Source organism: Halichoerus grypus, chromosome X, assembly GCF_964656455.1.
Source record: "Halichoerus grypus chromosome X, mHalGry1.hap1.1, whole genome shotgun sequence".
NCBI lineage: Eukaryota > Metazoa > Chordata > Mammalia > Carnivora > Phocidae > Halichoerus > Halichoerus grypus.
Window position 1 is genome coordinate 2800500 of NC_135727.1, and position 21212 is coordinate 2821711.

Consider the following 21212-nt stretch of genomic DNA (forward strand, 5'->3'; position numbering starts at 1 on the left):
TTCAGAGATGGCTTAGCCTCAAGGGCCAGCAAGGGCTTCTGGGCAGGGTCCTCTGAGATGCTCTGTAGAGACCAGGGGTCTGGGCAGGGCTAAAATGATGGGGGATAGCAGAGCCCAGGAGGCCTCACTCCAAACAGAACCCCGTTCCAGAACCACCTATATGAATTATTCCCGTTGATCCCAGGGCCTCCACCTCCCACAGTGGGAGTTCTCCTTCAGGGCCTGGGCTGGCTCTGTCCTCCACTCCCTGTACCCTTGTAGCCTGGGAACCAAGCTGGTCTTAAGCCTATCGCAGTGGGGCAGAGATGCTATCCCAATCTGCACCCAGACAGCCGAAGGGACTCAGGGGTCATGGAGCCCACCCCCAGCTCAACCAACTCCCTCTTCAGGAATACCCCTGTACCTTCACTGCTGCCCCCTAGTCAGCCTGGCAGGGAAATCCCCCCCAACTTGCTCCTGACTAACATTGGCCAAAGAATTCCTTTTGTCCTCGTTACAGGTGATCATGAGTAAAGCTCAAGAGGAAAAGAGGTACCCAGCCCCCTCTCCTACCCAACAAAACCTCCCACCCCAGCAGAGCTCCAACAGGCCTCCTCCCAGCTGTTCTCTCCCCTTCCTGTGTGCCCCAGACCCAGAGTCTCCTGCACTCCACCCCCACCTATTATCACTGTCCCCATTTTTTGATAAGAATACGGAGACTCAGAGAGGAGAAAGCATTTGCCCAAGGCCACATTTTCATTTATTCAGCAACCATTTATGGAAAGTTGGCAGCCAGCCTGGGTGCTGGGCAGACAGACCGACCGACAGACAGGAACCTAGAGCAGCCCTTCTAGGGCACTGCCAGACTGCTGCATTTCCCAAGGAAGTGCCCTTGGCTCAGGCCCTCCCAAAAGAATGAAAGAATGAGTAGGAACTCAGCAGGCAGAAGTGGTGAGGCAAATCCTGGGTCTTTGTTGTGTTTTTTTAGCCTAAACCAGGCACCGCCTGACGTAAGCATTTTCACCCATTCCTGTGCCTGGAGCCCCTTGTCACATCAAGCTCTCTGGAAAACTGACCTAGTCATCAAAAAGTGGTGTGCTGAGCCAATGATCACTGGAACCAGACTAAAGGGTCCAAGGCCAGGACCATCAGCGACAACCTGTGGGAGCGTGGGGCCTGCCCACCACTGGCCCCAGAGGCCAGGTCTCCTCTCTGACCCAGGGCAGGGCCACGGGGCCCCACAGCCACCTCCATCATCACCACCAATGGCTCCGCTTCTTGGCTCTCTCTTGAAGTGGGAAGTGAGCATGTTTCCAATGGGAAAAACCTAGACGGTGTTTCTGAAAGTGGCCTCTGGGTCCCTCTAGAATCCAAAACTCCTGGGACATGTGCTTAAGCTGTAGGTTCCTGTCTCCCCACATTAGAGTTTGACAATGGGCCTCTTAACTTTTCACTTTCCAGGCCCTTCTCCACCCAGACCTGTCCCTCCTGCTTTCCTACCCCCACCCTTCTCAGTTCTCAGTCACTGCTGTCCCCAGTGCCCAACACAGGCAAGTAATCAGAAAACACTCACCAAATGCATACATGCTTGTCTGTGAGACAAGGTAACCTGGCTCCATTCCTAATCCTCAAATGAGTCTTGAGTGAGTGCCCCTCTGTGCCTCAGTTTCCCTTTTGGAAAAAAGAACTGACGCCAGCCCTGCCCACTTCCTGATCCCTCCATGGCCACTCCTCAACGAATGTTACCGTCACACAAGTGCTCCTAAAGAAAACCATCAGGAAAGTTCACAACAGGGAATCCAGATGAGGCTTTGAGGGAGCTCTTGGTATCATTCTCACAACTTTTCTGTGAGTTTTAAATCAATCCAAGATAAACAGTTAAAAATGAAAACAGCAAACATTAAAAAAGAAAGCAAATCAGATTTTAGTACGCATCCAGAAATGATCTAAGAATTAAGTGTTCTGTGGCAAATAATTTAACTGTGGGTAGACACCATCCACATCACTGGAACAGACTAGCAGTGGTTTTTAAACCATTTGTCTTTAGGTGGGGAGCCCACATTCCTCCCAGCCTGGCCCCGACCTCACCCTGGCCACCGTGGACCCTGGGGCCTGTGGTCCTGGCTCAATCTGTGCTCCCAGCTTCAGCCTCCCTTCTGTAGAGGTGACAAAACCGAGGCCTCCAGAGGTTGTGTGATATGCTCAGGTTTGCACAACTGGATGGTGGCTGAGCTGGGGTTGGAACCCAATCTGACCTCTGAGCTGCTCTCTTACCACTAGGCTGTAGAGGCACCTCCCTGTTCCATCACACACTCTACTACCATTCATCTCCCTGCTCCACTTCATGAGTCTCCTGCCAGCTCACTGACTCTCAGAAGCAACGGTTCTGTCCCTCCTGCTTTCCTACCCCCACGCTTCTCAGTTCTCAGTCACTGCTGTCCCCAGTGCCCAACACAGGCAAGTAATCAGAAGACACTCCCCGAATCAGCCAGCTTCCCCCGAACGTCACTCTCAGAAACGTGGGTCCCCCGCGTGCACTGCCCTTGTCCTGCCATCAGCCAGCTCTCTGCAGGCACAGTGGACATGAATGCAGAGTCCCTGATGATTCCCAACCACAGGAGCCCAAAGGCCTGGGGCACCATGTGGGTTGCTGTTCAGAGCTCTGAAGCCATGGAAAACAGCTCTCCTCTTCTCCAGCCATGGTTCTATCCCATCGCAGGAGGGCCCGGCGGTGGGGGCAGCCTCAGGGCTCAGCAAGCAGAAAGCAAGCTGGTGTTATGCATGAGCTGGCACCTTATGGGCTGTGGCTCGAAGCAAGATCCGGACCAAAGGGGTCAGTCACCCGTGGAAGCTGAGTGGGGAAGGAAGAAGGCAGGCTTCCAGCTTCCAGAGTACATTGAGCCAGATCTGGGACTTTTCTTGGCATGAGACTGAGGACAGTTCGGGGACCAGGTGCTGATGCCTCTCTGCCCTGCTAGATCTCAGGAGGCTACAGGGGCACTAGGCAGAAACACAAGGGGCACTAGGCATGCTAAGGGAGGCTGAGGTGAAACACTGGCCACCCCTGGGGTCACTGCCCTCAGGTGGGGGACTGTCTGAAATCTGGACTCTGACTGAGGAGGAAGTGAGGTGGATACTTTCGATGCTGGTGGTAGCTCCCTACTGAGTGGCTGTCCACCTTCCCAGCCAGATTGTCACTCCTTGGGGCAAGGCCTGCATCTGATTTCTCTCCAGGCCCCTGCTGCCCAGCTCTGGGGAGAACATATAGGGGCTTAGGAAGAACTGGTTTTGGTTTTTCAGGAACAAGAGGGAGGCTAGACCCATGCAGCCTCAAAGGACATGGAGACCTTGACCTGACAGCTGCTGAGCTCCTCCCCTTGCTTCCAAGCCCTCCTCCTCCAAGAAGCCTTCCCTGATCCTCCAAGTCAGAGCTGCTTCCCTGTTCCAGGCTCCCACAGCCCCTTGTGTTTATGCCACTCAGAGCTGCAGCACCCAATATGGTCATGGGCCACCTCTGTTGCCGACTTCTGAATGTCCAAAGGGTGGAAATGAACAGATCTGGGTACCTTCCATCAGCTTCCCACAGCTGGGTATAGAGCCTCCAGGCAGGCCAGAGCATCTGAAGTCCAGGCCAGGAAGGCACAAGGGCTGGGGCTCATAATTGGTGGAAGGAGGGCGTAGGGCAAGTGAGGTGGATCTGCTCCTTCCCATCCTGGGATGGCCCAGGGCTAATGAGACAAACAGCACAGGCCCCTGGTCTGTGCATCTAGTCCTGGCCAGACGCTTCTAAGTGGCAAGCAGGGCCTCTGAGCTGGCCCCTGGGCTGCCTCTGATTTTTCAGATGGGGCAGTGGAGGCTTGGGGAAGGCAGGACCGTCCCCTTCTTCCCCTTCCCTGCATGATGTGAGCTGGTGAAGAGGGAGCAGGAACCCAGAGCCCTTCCCCACTGCCCAGGCTAATCAATCAGCCCATGGGACCCTGCTTCCTGTCCCCAGCCAGGTACCATGACCAGAAATCTAAAGGGCCATGAGACCAAAGCAAGAGTGGGTCCAGGGGAGGGAGGTCTCAACCACCGCTGAATGGGGTGTGAGGGGGCTCTCTCTCAGGGTTCACAGAGTGTGATCCTGAGATGCACAGCCTTCCACAATGTCAAAGCTAGGTGCCAACAGCTCAGTGAGAACACTATTCCTACCATACCTCAGATGTTCCAGAGCCCAGTCCCACTCACACTGAACACATCTGAGCCCCCAGCAGCCCTGGGTGGGAGGAGGCCTGATGTGTTACCTCCTTGGACTGATGAGCTGCCCAGATGCCCCCAGCTCAGAAGGGGCAGAGCAGTCAGAGATGCTGAGCATTCAGTCTTCCTGAGGCCAGGTATCACTGTGCCTTTCCAAAGAGGACAAGGCTCTTGGCTCCCCTGCCCCCATCCAAACAATTCAGCCACAGAGCCAGTTTGCTGCAGATCCTGTTGATAACACCCAGTGACACTTGATTCGGCGCCTTCTGTCTGGGGCAGCTACCTTTCTGGTAGCCCTCCAGGAGGTTGCCCTGTGCCCAGCATATCCTCGTCACAAACAACCCTCAAGCCCCCTGCTCTGGGCTTCAGGGTGAGCCAGCCTCTGGATCTCAGTGTTCTTACCTATAAAATGGACACAGTGAACTAGCTGATCTGAAATGTCCTGATTCTTTTGCCTGCAATCAACTCTCAGAGCACCCTGGCTCCAGGCCATTCACTAACAATCAAACCTTCTCCTCCAGAAGGGGTGAGGAGGCCAGACTTCTTTGCCTCTCTAGGTTAGTATCTTTGCTTACAGTGAAAACCAGAAAACCAAGGGCACTGCCTCCTGATGGAAGCCCGGGAGAAATGCGTGGCGCGGGTGAGGATTATGGAAGGGGAAACTGAGGCCCCGAATTGTCCCTGCCGCCTGGCTGGGCATGGGCCAGGCGCCCCCCGCCCCCCACCGCTGCCTCTCCACCGGGCCACACCAACGGCGACTCGACAGCCCTACCTGGCACAGGTGCCCGGCTCGCGGGGCGGGCAGAGGACAGGGCGGGCACGGGGCGCGGGCTCCCTCAGGTGGACAGCGCCCAGCCGGGCCGGGCCGGGCCGGGGCGGCGGGTGCGGGGCGGCGGGCGCCGAGCGCAGCGGACAGCGCGCAGCGCAGCGAGAAGGCGCGGACTGGGCTCCACCCGCAGGAGAACAAACAGGTTTTCACCGGCGCCCAGCGCCTCGCCCCTCGCCCCTCCCCTCGGCCGGCCCCCTTCCTCTGCCCGCTCTTGGGGTAGGTAGATGCGCCTGGCACATTCCGCACATTCTCCCGCCAGTGTCCTCGGCCCGCCCGCCCCTTCCCAGCCCCGCCCCGCGGGGCTGCTGGAGAAATCAAGGCCGGGGCTCCCCACGCCGAGCCCAGAGCAAGCTCCAGAAGGCTCTGCCACGGTGGAAAGCTTCCAGGCCAATTCCTGCGGGCTTGCGGCCCTCGGCCGGGAGGTCTCCGCCACGTGAAGGGCGCCGGCTGCCCACTGCGCCCCTGCCCGCACCCGACGCGCTCTGGCCCCCACTCGGGGCCAATGACTTCCACAGATGCTGCGGGTTAATTCTGTTGAGAACTACTGTTCCTAGATCCATTTTACAGATGAAAATCCCAGACAGGGGCGGGGAGGGGGGCCGAGGGGCCAGAGGCTGAGATCATACAGGAAGTCCCAGAGGCTGGGAAGGAGGAGAAGAAAGTGAGGGAGCCCGGCTCACCGGCGGCACTAGGGAAGTTCTCAGCCTGAAAAGCCACGCTGGGAGCACCTTCTCAGCAAGCCGGGCCGCCTCACAGGTGACACACCCAGACCCCTAGGGCCAGTGCAGTCTGATTAAGTGTCATTCATTCATGCTTCCTGAGTACTTGTGTCATTGAATCATGCTTCCTGAGTACTTGCTACGTGCAAGGCACGGGGCTAGGGGCTAGGAAGGAAGCCCCAACCCTACCTGTGGGTCCAGGGAATGCCTCCGATACAAGAGACAGTTAAATCAGTCCAACAGAGGTATACAGTTGGCCAAAAGTTGGCCTATCAGGATGACAGGCTCAAGTTTATATCCCAAATGGCCCTCCAATCTGTAGACTTCTGTGCATGCCCACTGCCACCACCCTAGTCCAAGCCTGGACTATGGGGCCAGCCTCCTTGCTGGTTTCCCTGCCTCTGGCCTTGCCTTCCTTTCCATCCAGTCTCCACACAGAAGTCAGTTTAGTAGTTTACATGCTTGCAACTCTTTTGATGGCTTCCCATTGCTCTCAGGATAAAAGCCAAACTTTAAGAGAGCCCAAGGATAGGTGGCGCCAGCCTCTCTCTGCATTTCCAGCCACACTCCCTTCCTTCTGCCTTTTGAATATATCACAAGTCCTATCTCCTTGTGGCATTTGCTCCTGGCACTCAGACTCCCTAGAATGTTCTTTGTCCCCTTGTCTTAGACATTCTCCAAACCTTCACTCAAGTGGCTGTAGATCCTTTTCTGACTGCATGGGCCACCCAGGCAAGTAGATTGCTTCCTTCCCCATTTCCTCTGCTGACATTGATCTAGCATAGTGGACATCACCCTTTATTGTTCTAGATGGTGAGCTCCAGGAGGGCAGTGCCCCATCTGAGTCATCACTGGGGCATAGAGACAAGCACAAGGGGTCAGAGAGGAATTACAGAAGGAGGGGATTGAGAGGTGATTGAAACTCTGGAATCTATTTTTATGTTCTCTTCCTGGGCTTTGTCAGGTGGGAAGGAGGTGACCCTGTGTCTGTGTGACTATGTGTGTGAGGGTGGGGATGGGGGAATTGTATATAAAGTCACTTCGGTTCATCCGTCTCTTGCCAGTCAGCATTTTTCTGCTTCCAGTCTGGTGACCAGCATCTAACGCCTTCTCGTCCCCCACCTTGGGCTGCTGGTGGCCATGGATTTGGCTTGGTGTCTGAACTCCTAAATACACCCACTGTATGACCTAGGGTGTGTCACATCCCCTTTCTGGGCCCCCTTCCCTTTCAAAAACCCCTAGCCTAAAGATGTAGAATGTGGAGGGCACGGTGATGGGTTAGATGTAAGGGTGAGGAAGAGGGTGGCCCTTGCCTCCCAAGGCCACCAGTGGGAAAGGGCAATCTTGGTCCAGAGCCTTAAGTGTGGGTGGGCCAGCTAGAGAGCACAAGCAAGAGTGGGGTCCAAGGACACCAATGGCCACTCAGTGAGTGCTGTCCTGGGTTGGGCTGCCCTGGCGCCTTGAGCTCTTCCCATGTCCCAGGTGATTCAGCCCTTGCCCAGGCCAGATATGCCACAACAGCGCCAGCCTAAGAGACCAGCCTTTCCTCAACTCCTCCCTCCCTCCCAGACTGCCAGGCCCTGCAGCTGATCTCACCTGCGAACGGGTTTGACTCGAATGGCAACTGCCTTGCCCTACCCTGCCCTGCCTTGCCCCCCCTGTTCACTGCCCCAACAGAACTCCCACTCCTGCCAGGGCCACCCCCAGCCACCTCAGCCAGGCTTCAAGGCCCCTGCCAACTTCATCAGCCTCTTCTTTGACTCTTTGTCCTCAGACACCTGGGCCCAGACACAGCAAGTGCTTTCATACCACTGAGCCCCTGCACAAGATGTCCCCTTGGTAGTGACCTTCTACCCGCTCTCAGCCACAACACTGGCTTCTTCATGAACTTCACCTTAGCCTACAACTTGAGGGCTTCTTCATAAACTTCACCTTAGCCTACAACTTGAGGGCCAAGACCCTGTGACTGTTGGCTGCCTCCAGACTGGGCTCTACCTCTGCCTGGCCTGAGTTTGGCCCTGTCCCTTTCTATTCTCAGCTCAAGCCTTTAACTAGGGTGGGCTTGAGAGTGGGGCCAGGCTGGGCTGTTTGGGGAGGCAAGAGGCCTGGAAGGTAGAGGCAAGAGAGGGTAGGTGACAACCCCTCCGAAGTGGAGGGAGGTCACAGCCCATGAGCAGGCAAGAAGACAGATTCTCTAGGAGACCAGGTTGAAGTAAGCAGACGAGTAGGGGGATAAGTGGCTCTTTGGAAAGAACGGGCCAGCAGTGCTCCTAAGCTCTAGGGAGGCTCCAGGGCCGGGAACAAAACTCGGGCAAACCACTGTAGCCAAAGAGTTCCCAGGCTTGGGAGGGGGATAATGGGTGGGGTTCTGAAAGCTGTCAGGCCCCAAAGCCAACCCTCAAGCAGGGGGTCCTCATATTGGAGGGAACTGGAGACGAAGCACTGACCCAAACTCTGCCATTGTATAAATAGGGAAATAGGCCCAGGCAGGGATGGCATCTAGCTGGGGCCATACAGCCAGTCTGAGGCAGAGCTAGGACTAAAGCCAGGTCTTCAGTTACTCTGGATGGAGCTCCTGTCCAGCTAGGGTGCTCAGGTTCACGTGTGGGGAGGGCTGGGCTCCTGTTTGCGCCCTAATCCTCTTCTTCCCTCCCTCCTTCCAGTGCTCACCCTGCTGCCTCATCTTCCTAAGCTCTTCAACCAGTTTCCACTTGCTGGGTGACTCTGCCAGCTCCGAGCAGGATGGGTCACCTGAGGGCAGGGGTCCCCAGGCATGGGTGCACCCACAGCAGCCCCTACGGAGCTCCGAACCTGTAAGGCCAGACCTCTGAATCTGTAACCAGCTCTCCAGGATACTGGGAGCTGATCCAATCTGTCGGTGAGACCCTGCCTGCCCAGTCTTGCCCCTGGGGGAGGGGCCCGCCCTGCCCTCGGCCTGTATTCCCAGCTAAGGGGCTGGTCCCCTTCCCTGGCACAAATGCATACTCTCACTCACCAAGTGTCCCCTTTGGGCCTCCTGTTCCCCACCACACTGCCACACCCTCCACCCACTCAGAGACCAGTCAGACCCAGTCCTGTCTTGGAGCAGCTCCCAGTCTGATGGGAAAGGCAGACCAGTTCAGTTCCAAGGGGCAGAATCCATGCCTTGGGATTTCTTGCTCCGTGGACAGTGGCCCCACCGGGAGCAGGGAGGTCAGGTCATGCAGGTCAGGTCAAGTTGACATCTCCCACCCCTACAGGCTGGACTCTCCACTGCCCTTTGAATCTACTATTTTGAATAAGTCCAGGAAACACTCTGCCATCAGTTTTGGCCTATGTGACCTGATGCCCCAGAACTCAGATTGCTTCTCATCTCTGGCTCTGAAGCAGCCCCAGGCCAGGCCTCCAGAGCACGAGTGCACAAGCTGAGCCAAGGCCTTGCTGGCAGATAATCCCTGAATGCCCTGAAGAATGGCTTTTTGCTGCTTTAAGAATCATCCACAGATCGGAAAAAGAATGTTCTAATTGGAAAACCTCCCCGCCATGGTTTTCCGGAGTTTTAGTACAGTTGGCCGGCAAGGAGGCTCCTGGGATGAGGAGGAAGGGAAGTCATGAGGAGGAGACAGTGGGCTCCCTGCCCAGTCCCCCCTCATCCCCAAGCTCAGCTACTCTGGGCAAGGGGCCATGCTGAGGGTCCCAGTGACTGGGGAATCTGGAAGCTGTCTGGCCCTGCTGGGAGCCCCTCCCCCAAGCCAGTCCCAAGCCCTGCCCCCTAGAAGCCATGCTGATGCCCCAGAAGCAGTCCAGGCTCCCAGGACCCACTTGAAAGACCGATTTCCACTGCATTGTGAGCACTGGCCCAGAAGAAAAAAGGTGTGGAAGCTACCACCTGCTCAGAAAACGGGAAGGCCAGAGTTGGTGTTGGGGTGTGTGGAGTGCCTCTGACTTGACTGGTGCCCAGGGCTGGGAGACCTGGCAGAGGGGGATGCAGGCTGCAAGGGAAAACTGGCCTCTGAACAGCTAGATCTGTCTGGCAAGGATGGGAGCTCACTCAGGGACCTTGCTAAGCCTGGCCTGGCTAAACGACTGGCCAGCAGAGCTGAGGCCACAGCAACCTGAGGGTCTGTCCAGCTCCAAGAGTTTCTGATTTGTTCCTTTTGGTTAAGCATTGCCCTTGCACTTGGGAAATGCCCACCTGGGAAGGGGAAATGCAGTGGATCCTTGAAACTCTTTTACACAGGAGAGCCAGGTTACTGTGACTCACCTCTTTCAGGATGTATGCTTCTCTATTAGTCTTTTCTGGAAACCTCCCTGGACGCTTAGCTGACTTGATCTCCTCAAGGGGAACAGCCTTTGAGAGACTGGAGGGAAAAGTTCAGAGGCTGCCTGAGCAGGATCAAGGTGCTGCTGGCCAAAGCCTTCTTTGGTGGCAACTCACATCTTCTCAGCATAGCGGGAAGGGTCTGGCTCTCATTACAAGGGATCAGAAAAGCCAGGATGTGGAGCATACCTGTCCCCTGTCCATTCTACTTGGCCCCAGTAACCTGTACCTATACCTTGACCAAATGGCTCTAGGCTCCCCGGCATCGTGTCCTGAGCCCATTCCCTTCCCTTCCCTTCCCTTCCCTTCCCTTGCTTCCCAACCTGCCCAAACGTGACTTTGAGGACTGCAGCTCCCTAAGCAGCACATTTCCTAGAGCTTCACTGGCCATTAGAGTGGCCACCGGCTGCATGTGGCTATTTAAATTTAATTGATCACAATGAAATAAAATTGAAAATTCAGTTCCTCAGTCACAATAGCCACACTTCGAGTGTTCAATAGCCACATGTGGCTAGCAGCTCCTGTAGACAGAACTTTCTGTATTGGACGGTGCCACTCTAGGTGCTCCACTTCTCCTTAGAAGGAAGCTCTCCCCTACCTCCTTAACTGAAACAAGTCTTCCTGCAGCCCCACCCTGTGGAGGTTCTTTCTTCTCCCACACCCCATCTACCTCTAGATAGACTAGTCTGCCCTTGGCTGAAAAGTTCTCCTTCACAGGTCAGGCCAACTGGTTAACACACCATTCAACCTTCAGGCAAGTCTTCGCACCTGGCTCATCCTGCTTTTCCACCCAGATCACTTGGATGTGAGTAATAAATGTGTGACTTCAGCATCCGTGCCTGTGGACCATTCGTCAGCACCTTTCAGGCCTCCCAGTTCTTTGACCTTGACATCTCTGAAGACCCTGTCAATTCCACTGCAGCCTGCATCCTGTCACCTCTGGAATCTTCCACTTCCTGACCCCTACCTCTTCTCTTTCCAACAGGCTTGTTCATCGACTTTCGAGGAAAGATAGCAACAACTATCTTTCCAGATCGCAGGGACCTCCCACCCGTTTGCTCCTCTACCTTATCCCCGTTCATTAGCCCTTTCCTCTGTTCACTTCTCTCCCTATACAGCTTAGAGACAATGGCCCATCACTTTGACAACTCTCTTGTCAACACCTGAATATCCTTTATTGCACTGTCCCTCTGACCTCCACTTGACATGGCATTAAATCTGGACAAATGTAGACATCTGCTTTCTTCATACCTTCCCCAAGACAATGATGCTGCTGGCACAGGTCACACAACTATGCAGAATAGTATCAACACAAATTTCTGGATCTTACCCTTTCTCACATTCACAAGGACTCCCCTCTTTGTAATTATCCCTTTTCTCTTTTGCATCATTTGGAGCATTCCCATCAACATTAAAAAATAAAAGAAGAATCTCACTTAACCCACTCCCATCTCCAGTTCATGTCCCTTTTCTATGCTCCTCTACTGAGGAAATCTCTGTGAAAGAGATGTCTAGACTCATAGTCTCTACTTCTCCCACTGTCTCATAAACCCATTTCCATTAGGATTTCAACCCTAACACTCTCCTAAAATGTCAAGGTTACAAATGATCTCCATGTTGCCAAACCCAGTGCTCACATCTCTGCCCTTGCTTTATTAACCTTTTAACCATAGTTGATCACACCTTCATTCTGGAAAAACATGCTGCTCTTGGCCTCCCTGACACTCCACTTATCTGGAGGTATTGAAGGTTAGGAGCACAGCTTCTGGAACTGGACTGTCTGGGTGCAAATCCTAGCTGTGCCAATTAATAGCAGTGTGACCTTGGGCCAATTACTTGCCCTCTCTGGTTTCCATTTCTAACCTATACAATAGAGGTGAGAATACCAGCATCTGCCTCCTGGGGTTGTAAAGGTTACATGGGAAGTACTAAAAATAGAGTTTCGGGCACCTGGGTGGCTCAGTTGGTTAAGCGACTGCCTTCGGCTCAGGTCATGATCCTGGAGTCCCGGGATCGAGTCCCACATTGGGCTCCCTGCTCAGCGGGGGGTCTGCTTCTCCCTCTGACCCTCTGCCCTCTCGTGCTCTCTGTCTCTCATTCTCTCTCTCTCTCAAATAAATAAATAAAATCTTAAAAAAAAAATAGAGTTTCTATTCTTGGTATATATACATGGAAACATGTCAATGAAATCACCATATGGCTGTGGATGGGGTTTAGGACATGCTACCCTAAAACATGGCACCTTGGTATATTAAATATTAAGATGGAGTTTGAGAGAACAGCATAAGCAGGAAGCTTTCTGACCTTCCCCCTCTCCCCCGCCCCACCCTTACCCCCGAAGCAGATTGTAAGACCCTCATGTGAGAGGTGCCCTCCCTATATACCCTGAGGAAAACAACATCCAAGGGGAAGGCGGACCCCAAGAAGTATCTGAACAAACAGGCCTTGCTAAGTTTCCCCGCAGTTTACTGCACTTAGCTCCAACTCTTTATCCTATCATATCTTTTCACAACTTTCCACTCTTCACCAAACCTGGTATGGAAACACTCAGGTTTAACCATTTCTTCAGGTCTTCTCTTCCTTAGGAAGGCTCCCATGTCACATAAAACTTTAAATAAGTGTGTATGTTTCTCTCTTGTTATTCTGTCTGTGTCAGTCTAATTTCTAGACCCAAAAAAGACCCTAAAAGGGCCAAGGAAATCTTTTTCCTCCCTTTCAATGTCTGAAGGTCAACTCAAATTAAACATGTTCAAAGATTTATTTATTTATTTATTTATTTATTTATTTATTTGAGAGAGAGAAAGAGAGAGCAAGAGAGCACAAGCAGGGGGAGTGGCAGGCAGAGGCAGGCTTTCCACGTAGTGGGGAGCCCAATGTGGGGCTGGATCCCAGGACCCTGGGATCATGACCTGAGCTGAAAGCAGATGCTTCACCGACTGAGCCACCCAGGCGCCCGCAAACTAAACATGTTCAAACAAAGGTCCATGCCCTCCAAATCTCTCTTCTCTAAGTCTTCCTCATCTTCATCAGTGGCATCTTCCAGATGTGCAGGTCAAAGGACTAGGTGGCTGACTTGATTTTTCTTCCTTCCCTCATCTCTACATCCAACCAGTCAGTAGGTTCTGATTGCAGCTCTACTTTGAAAATATACCCACGGGGTGCCTGGGTAGCACAGTCGTTAAGCGTCTGCCTTCGGCTCAGGTCATGATCCCAGGGTCCTGGGATCGAGCCCCACATCAGGCTCCCTGCTCTGGGGAGAGCCTCCTTCTCCCTCTCCCACTCCCCCTGCTTGTGTTCCCTCTCTCACTGTCTCTCTCTGTCAAATAAATAAATAAAATCTTTTAAAAAAATGAAAATATACCCAAACCCTGAGCATGTCTGCCCATTTCTACTGCCACCACCACGCTAGTCCAAGCCAGTGTCCTCACTCACCTCCTCCATGTCTCCCAGCTTCCACCCTTGCTCTACTCACAAGTCATCCAGAACCATGTCCCTGTATGCTGTCAGTCTGAGTGATAAGGTAACTCCATTCACCCAGCTGTCCAAGCTGGAAACTGGGGTGCCATTTGAGAATCCTCTTTCCTTCTGTCACTCCAAGACCCAGTTAAGTGTCTCACCCAAGCACCTGGTATAGCGCCCAAGTGGGCACATAAGAAATATTTGCCAAATGAAGGAAGGGATAAAGGTTAATTTCAAATGCAATGTATGATCAGAGTGGCATTTCATATCAGTGGATTAAAAGTATATCATTCAATAGATGATGTTGGGATAACTGGCCGTGTGGAAAAACAAGCTGGATTTCCTACCTCGCACTCCACACTGAAATAAACTCCAGATGGTTCAGAAATGTAATGTAAAAAAATTGAAACCATAAAAGTACTAGAAGGAATCCTGGGGTGTGGACGGCCTTTCTAAGTATGTCATGAAAACCAGAAATCACAAAAGAAAAGAGAGAGAAATTGAAAACTTCTGTATGGCAAAACCCACTAGAACTGTCATTAGACAAATGACAAATGAGGAAGACTTATTTGCTATTTGCACCACATATGACAGGCAAAGGCTTAATCTTCCTAAAATAAAAAAGGACTCCTTTCAAAGCAAGCAATAGGAAAACAGGGGGCAAAGAAGGGAGCAAACAATTCACAAAAGAAGTTCATTAACATATGAAGGATATGCAAATGTAGTCAGAAATTCCAATCCCTCCCTCAGATATGGAAAAGTGAAAACAGGGTATGGGAAAATGGTCCCTCTCAGGCCCCAGGGGCCCTAGGGGTGAGAGTATTCATTGCTGCAACCTTTTTGGAATGGCCATCTAGAAATATATAACAAAATGAACAATGAAGACTCCCTTTGACCCAGCAATACTAACATTCAAAAATCCCTTTTATTATCTGATATATATAATGGTGTATATGTATATATGTACATATGTACAATACTGCTCTGAACATATGTACATATGTGTACATATGTATGTATGTAAATTATATAAAATGTGTTGCTGATAAACATCTATCCACTAGCCAGCATCATATCTATGCCTTCTGTCCTCAGTCCTGGTACTCAGGATGACCTGTGCTGGCTTGGGATGAAAGGCCAACTTCTCTGCTTGTGCTCTTAATCCCATCTCCTGCCACCTACTCAGGAACATCCCGCTAACATTTCACCCTTTCTCTAGGGTCATCAATTATTTCCTCTTGGCTGGATCATTCTGATCAGCATGCGAATATGCTATAATTTTTCCCACCACAAAAAAGTTTTTTCTTGATCACATCTTTCTCTTCAGCTACTCTCCACTTATTGCCCTTCTCCCCTTCTTCCCACACTCCCTGTGTCTGATTCCCTTCTAGCTCACTCCCAGCACTAAACACAGATGGCTCTTGCCAAAGCTCCCCGTGCTTTCCATGTTGCCAGATTCAACGGTTTTCAGTTCTCATTTTACCAGACATGTCAGCAGCATTTGACACAAGAAACACTCCTTCTGGAAACACTTTCTCTTGGCTTCCAGGACACCTTACTCTCCTGGTTTCCCTTTTACTTCACTGGCTCCTTTTAAGTTTCCTTTGACCTCTCCCCATCACCCCTACCTTGTCAAACTTAACTTTGGAGGGACCCAGAACTCTCATGTCTTTAAACACCATCTGAAGGCTGATAACTCCCATATTTACATCTCCAACTCAAGGCTTTTCCCCTGAATTCCAGGTTCATATATCACAAGACCTAGGCAATATCTCCACTTAAATATCTATTAGGCATAGTGGCTCGGGCCAAAAACGTTGGTGTGATCTTTGACTCCTCACTTTCTCTCACTCTTCCCATCCAATCCATTAGGAAATCCTTCAGCCCCACCTTCTCCCACCTTCTCAATATATCCAGAAATCTGGCTACTTCTCATTTCTACCATTTGGTGAGTTTCTAGCTGTTTTGCTGTTAAGAACAATACTGCTCTGAACATTCGTGTACACATCTGATCACACAGGCAAGAAATTCTCTATATGAGCTGTTCTCAAACTTTGGTGGACATCAGAATCCTCTGGAAGGCTTGTTAAAACCCAGAGTGCTCGACCTCACCCCCAGAGTTCCTGATTTGGTTTGGAATCCATCTGCATTTCTAACAAGATCTCAAGTGATGCTGATGCTACTTGTTGGGGAAATTACACTTGGAGATCTATAGCTCTAGGGTATATTATACCCAGGAATGGAAATGCTGGGTCATAGGATACACACATGTTCTACCTGACAAGAGAACACTGATTTTTATTCCTATCAGCAGTGTGTGAGAGTGCCTAGTGTTTCACATCCTTGCCAACCCTTGATGTTGTCAGATGTATTAGTATTGCCAAAGTAGTAGACACGAAGTGTTAGCTTTTTGTGGTTTTGCATTGTATTATTGGTATTTATCCTCAGGTGGCTATTGCATGGGATATTGGGGGGGGTGGACAAAGTAGAAGTATATTTGTTGTAACATTGTTTATGATATGAAAAAACCAGTAACAATCTAGATTTCCATCAATGGGTACTTTCAAAATTTACAACAGGATAATATATGACTGATCAAGATGATGATTATAGGGTCTCTAGTTATGGACATGGAAAATGCCTATAATATATTGTTAAACAAGAGGGGGAAAGCAGTTTACATAAGGTACATGACAGCATGTATAGTGTGATTTCATTTCTGTAAAACTGTTCAAAGGAATTGAGAAACACCTTGGAGAATGTTAATACTTGTTATCTTTAGGAGATGAATTTGGGGTTACCTTTACTTTGTTTTCTAAATTTTCTGTAATGTTGATTCTTTTTAAGTGTACGTATCTCCTTTTTCTTTAAAAGAGTGATTTTGAAAAAATACATTCTTAGATTTCTGTTTGTATATGACAGAAAGTATCTGGAGGTTTCACATGAAACTGATCAGAACCAGTGCTTCTTGGCAATGGGTTTGTGTGGGCCGAGTGGGAAGGTACTTTGAGTTTTCTCTTTATTCCATTCTGTACTCTTTGATTTTTATGACAGTGTATTACTTCAATAATAAAAAAAAAACACTAATAAAAACAAAAAAGAAAAGAGAGCTATTCTTAACACCCAAGCCAGCCCTGCCAGCCCAGCCCAGCCCAGCCCACCCCACCTAGCTCTGCTGAGGTTCCAAAGACTCCACAAGGAACCTACTTAAGTCGTGCCAGACCTCCTCTGGCCAGGGAGCTTTCAAGCTGTGGAGCCAGGGCCAGTTATTGGGCTGCCCAAGAAAGAGTTCCTCCTGCTTCTGGGTGCTGCCTTGAGCCAAAAGTAATGTGTCACCCCCATAAAGCCTGTGGCTGTGGGCTCCCCCACCCTCTGTGCTGGAAGGAGAGGCCAGCCCCCTAGAGGGCCCAGAGAGAAATCATTAACACAGCCAAGGAGATGACGGACTGTCAGAGGTGGGCAAGCTCCAATAATGAAAACCTGTGTCTCTAACAAAGCAGTTTTAAGTCTGTAAAGATCAGAGCTAGGAAGAAATAAATACTACAAAATCAGAAAGATGTAGAGATGGTGAACATGAACTCATTTACAGCACACTTGGATGGCAGAATCAGAAATCATCCTGAACTGAGAAAGAATTAATTTGACCTAAAACAAACAAAGACTTCACAAAGGGACTGGATCTACAATGGGACTGTCCACAGTTGTAGTTTCTTGAAAGCCACCAGAAGGGGATGCTTCCTCCTCACGGCAGCCCCTCTGAGCTCTGGGTGACTACCACGTCAACACATGTAGCTCAGTCCCTCCATGGGGTGTATCATGTGGTCATCATGTGGTTTTCCTCTGTCTCCCCCACAGCCCACAAGCTCCAGAAGGCAAAGACCAGCTCCCATTCCTCTCCTGCCTCTTTGTAACAGGCATGGGGCCTAGCATACACTAAGTGCTCAGTAACTGTTGGGACAGTGGAACAGGATCATCTCCAATATAGAAAGAAAACAAAGGGGGGCCTGGGTGGCTCACTTGGTTAAGCGTCCAACTCTCGATCTTAGCTCACGTCTTGATTTCAGAGGTTGTAGGTTCAAGTCCCATGTTGGGCTCCATGCTGGGTGTGGAGCCTACATTAAAAGAAGAAAGAAGAAGAAAGAAAACAAAGATGCCATTTTGCAAACACCCAAGTTCCAAAACTCCAGGTAGACAGTCATAGCTGGATACCTCCCAACATCACTGCCCAATCTGCTCTGTCCCAGTATGCCCACCAAGCAGGTAACACAAGGGCTTGGCTCAAACTGCTGGGTTCTATACCGAGATAACCTCCTTTGACAAGTGGGTCCCTCTCCAGGGAGTGGCTTGTTGGAGGTGACGCTCTTGAATATATACTTTCTCCTTAATAAAACAGCCATACAAAACAAAAACTGAAATCCAGTGGTGGGACTTCATGGTGAGCACCCCCACCTCTACCAGCCTTTAGCTGTCCTTCCATGATTACATTTGGCCACTCTTAACATTTGTATGAGGATAATACTTGTTCACAAGTAGGAGCCCAGTAAGGACTTGGTGTGTTTTTAAAACAGGTTCAATTGTGTTTTAAAGTTCTTTTAAAAGTCATACATATTTGCTGTAAAATAACAAAATTGTATAGGATTGTATGAAGTCACCCCAGAAGGTGCTCCGTGAGCTTCATCCCTTAGCCCCTCTCCCCGTGATACAGGACAGAGGGTAATGAATCCAGGGGCAGGTTTCACGTGGCAACACATATGTTCTGAGTGCCTGCTTTGGGCCAGGCCCTGGTCCCAGGTGGCTCTGTCTGGTAGGGGATACAAAAGTGCCTAAGAGGCTTAAAAAGCCATTGAGTCCTGGAAGACTAGGGCAAGGATGTAGTGGGAGCCAGTGGGGAGAGGACAGAGGGATGTTTGGGGAAAATGGAAAGAATAGACTGGAGTGGAGCCTGGATGTGGCAGAGACCATACCCATTTAGAGCCTCAGGCCTCAGGAAGGAGGAGGCAGAGGTAGAAGGTGAAGTCATATCTTCCTGGGGTGGCTGAGACCTCCTTCAGGTCACAGGTCTTAGCTCCTGGCTGTGCCCACAGGGGACACAGGCTGCTCTGTCAATGTTTGCAAAAAGAGGGAAAGGAGAGGGAGAGAGGGAAGGAAGGAGCGAATCTCCTATCAGTGAAATGCCACCATCAGATCAAGGTTCTTTGCAGCTCATTCCCTATGTGTAAAAGTTGGACTCAACAGCAGTTTTTTTCAGGATGAATACATCTTTGTTCATTTATTATCTTTCCCTAGGGAAAAAGGCAGGGGAGGGAGAGAGGGTCAGCATGTGTTTCAAAATAATAGAAGGAAGAAAAAAAATGATAGAAGAGATAAGAATCTTAAATGCCATAAACCAATCCTAAATGGGGGTGGGTGAGAGAGGGGGCCCTCCTGCTCCATGAGCTTGGGAAGGAGGGGAGGGGATCGGGAAAATGGCACATGAAGTCAGAACTCCACATAAAGCTAAGTAAATGTGGACTCACATTCGTTTGTCTTTTATTAGCTCATCTGTGGCTACTTTGATATACTTTCATCTCCCCTTTCCCTGGCTGCCACTCCCAGGTTGGACAAGGGAGACCCCCAGTAGCCCTCTCCTCCCTCAGTTTAGAGGGGTTAAACTGTTAGGCCTATGCACAAAGAGGATGTTTGTTGTTCGTTAGAATAAGGAATGGGCTTAACCGGGAGGGAGTTTGGGCTACGAATGAGAAAGAGAGAGGGTGCCTACTTGCTTCAGTTATTTGGACTAATCTTTTACTTGGGAATTAGATTTATTCATGTGAAATAATTGAGGAAGGGAATGGGAAGGGAATGGGGTAGGAATTTAGGACTGCCTTTCTGAGGGGCACATAATAAACATGGCTTGAGAGATAGTGAGACTGAAGGGCCCATGTGACAGCCAAGTGGAGAAGATGAGCTGACAGCAGGATATTATGGGGCTGAGGCTCAGAAGGACTGTCCAGGGTGGAGGCCTGTTGGGGTAGAGGCAATTTTCAATGAACCCTGGAGGCCACAGAAGACATGGCATCACTTAGGCAGTATGATAACGGTTGAGTGCATGTAATGATAAGGAAGGTCAGGGAGGAGCCCTGACCAGCTCCACCAAAAGGAATTCCTTATGAGGAAGGAGCCTGAGAAGAAGAGGTCAGAGATCAGGAACCAGGAGTCACATATTCCAAAACACATCCTGTTGCAAGGAACAGAAACTTGATCTGGGAGGGAGTGAGTATGGCAGAGAGGGAATAGGATGCCCACTAGGTTTCACCTGCTTGCTCCCAAAATGGCACCAGGAGCAATTCCCGAATGATTTGTTCCCACTAAGAGCCAAGCACTATTTTAGCCACCAGCTAAAAATGCCCAGGATGTACGAAAGATGGCAATACAGGCCTTGCCATTGTCACTAGCCCCTGCTGCTTCCCCCCACTAGGGAAGGAAGGAGAGCAGGAGCTGGTTGGTGCATGGCAGGGGACTGACAGTGGAGAGGCTCCCAAAGAACCCCCAAAAGAGTTCACAACTCTGCCCTGAGCCAGTGTCCCTAATTTTCTCAAAGAGGATGTAGTGGCGAGAGGACCTCAGGGAGGCTGCACTTGGAAGGGAGAATTAAATTGAGTCTGAGACTGGCATTTGAATCTGCTTCGGTTTTGATAACTGAAAGAGAAGAGAAACTTCTGAAACCTGCCCAAGATGCTGTTAATGGATGGGCAAGGCTTGCTTGATGAGAGTGATCAGTGGTACACAATAGCTGACATTTATTTAATGCCTTTTCTGTTGGACACTGTGCCCAGAGCTGTACAGAAATCATCTCAGTTCATCCTCAGAGCAACCCTGTGAGGTAAACACTACGATTGTCCTCATTTTACACGTGAGGAGATAAAGGCCCAAGGTCACGCAGCTAGCAAGTGGTGGAGCTGGACTCCTAACCTCCACTTCTATTAGCTCGATTAGCCAGTAAACGCGGAACCAGATTGGGGGCATTTGTGGGAGCTGCACTAGTCATACCACTAGTGATACTAATATTTATTGAAGGGTTACTATGTGCCAGACACAATGCTAAGTGCTTCTGTTACTAGATGTCCTGGGGAAATCCTCTTGAGGGCCTTGGCTTCCCTTTTCTCTGCCACTTTGTAAGGACACTTTCTTCCTTTGGTCAAAATTAAATTATTGGAATTGTACGGGCTTTAAATAGAAGAGAGGCTGATGCAACTTGCTGCTGATGCCGGAGTTTAAACATCTGCAGAAATCCACATTTGAAAGAAAGCATGTAATTGGATTTTAGCTGGGTATTTCTAGAAAGATCAGATGACTTGCATTTGGGCAGCCCAACCTTGACCATCTCGCTGCTTGCAAGGAGAAAGAGAACTACATATAGTCCAGATGACACTGAAGCTTAGAGCGATGAGGTCATTTGCCCAAGGCCACTCCACTCAGGAGTGAGTGAGCCTGGAGAGCAATCCAAGGTAGCCAGAGTCCTTCAGAAAAAACTCTCTGCTGGGTCCCACTAACTTTCCCCAGGAAACTCAGCGGCCTGGCTCTGAAAGCCCTACAAGGGACAGTACACACACATGGATGCACACCTCTTGTGTGGGTGGGGTGCCAAGAGACTTTATATTTGACAAATTCTACTTCCTCTGTCAGACAGAAGGTCAAAGGTTATCTTGAG

At 50.5% G+C, this 21212-nt stretch overlaps 1 protein-coding gene across 4 annotated transcripts in view; it reads right to left on the reverse strand.

Annotated features, from left to right (window-relative positions):
- Window positions 1-17618, reverse strand: part of ZNF185 (zinc finger protein 185 with LIM domain) — a 74067-nt gene extending 56449 nt beyond the window's left edge. For 3 of the 4 annotated variants that reach the window (XM_078063894.1, XM_078063895.1, XM_078063892.1), the window contains exon 1: window positions 4988-5144. The gene's annotated coding sequence lies outside the window, so the exon portion shown is untranslated. Of the gene's footprint in view, window positions 1-4987; window positions 5145-17539 lie in introns of those variants that run through there. The other variant, XM_078063893.1, reaches the window with a different exon arrangement.
- Between the last annotated feature and the right edge of the window lie 3594 nt (window positions 17619-21212).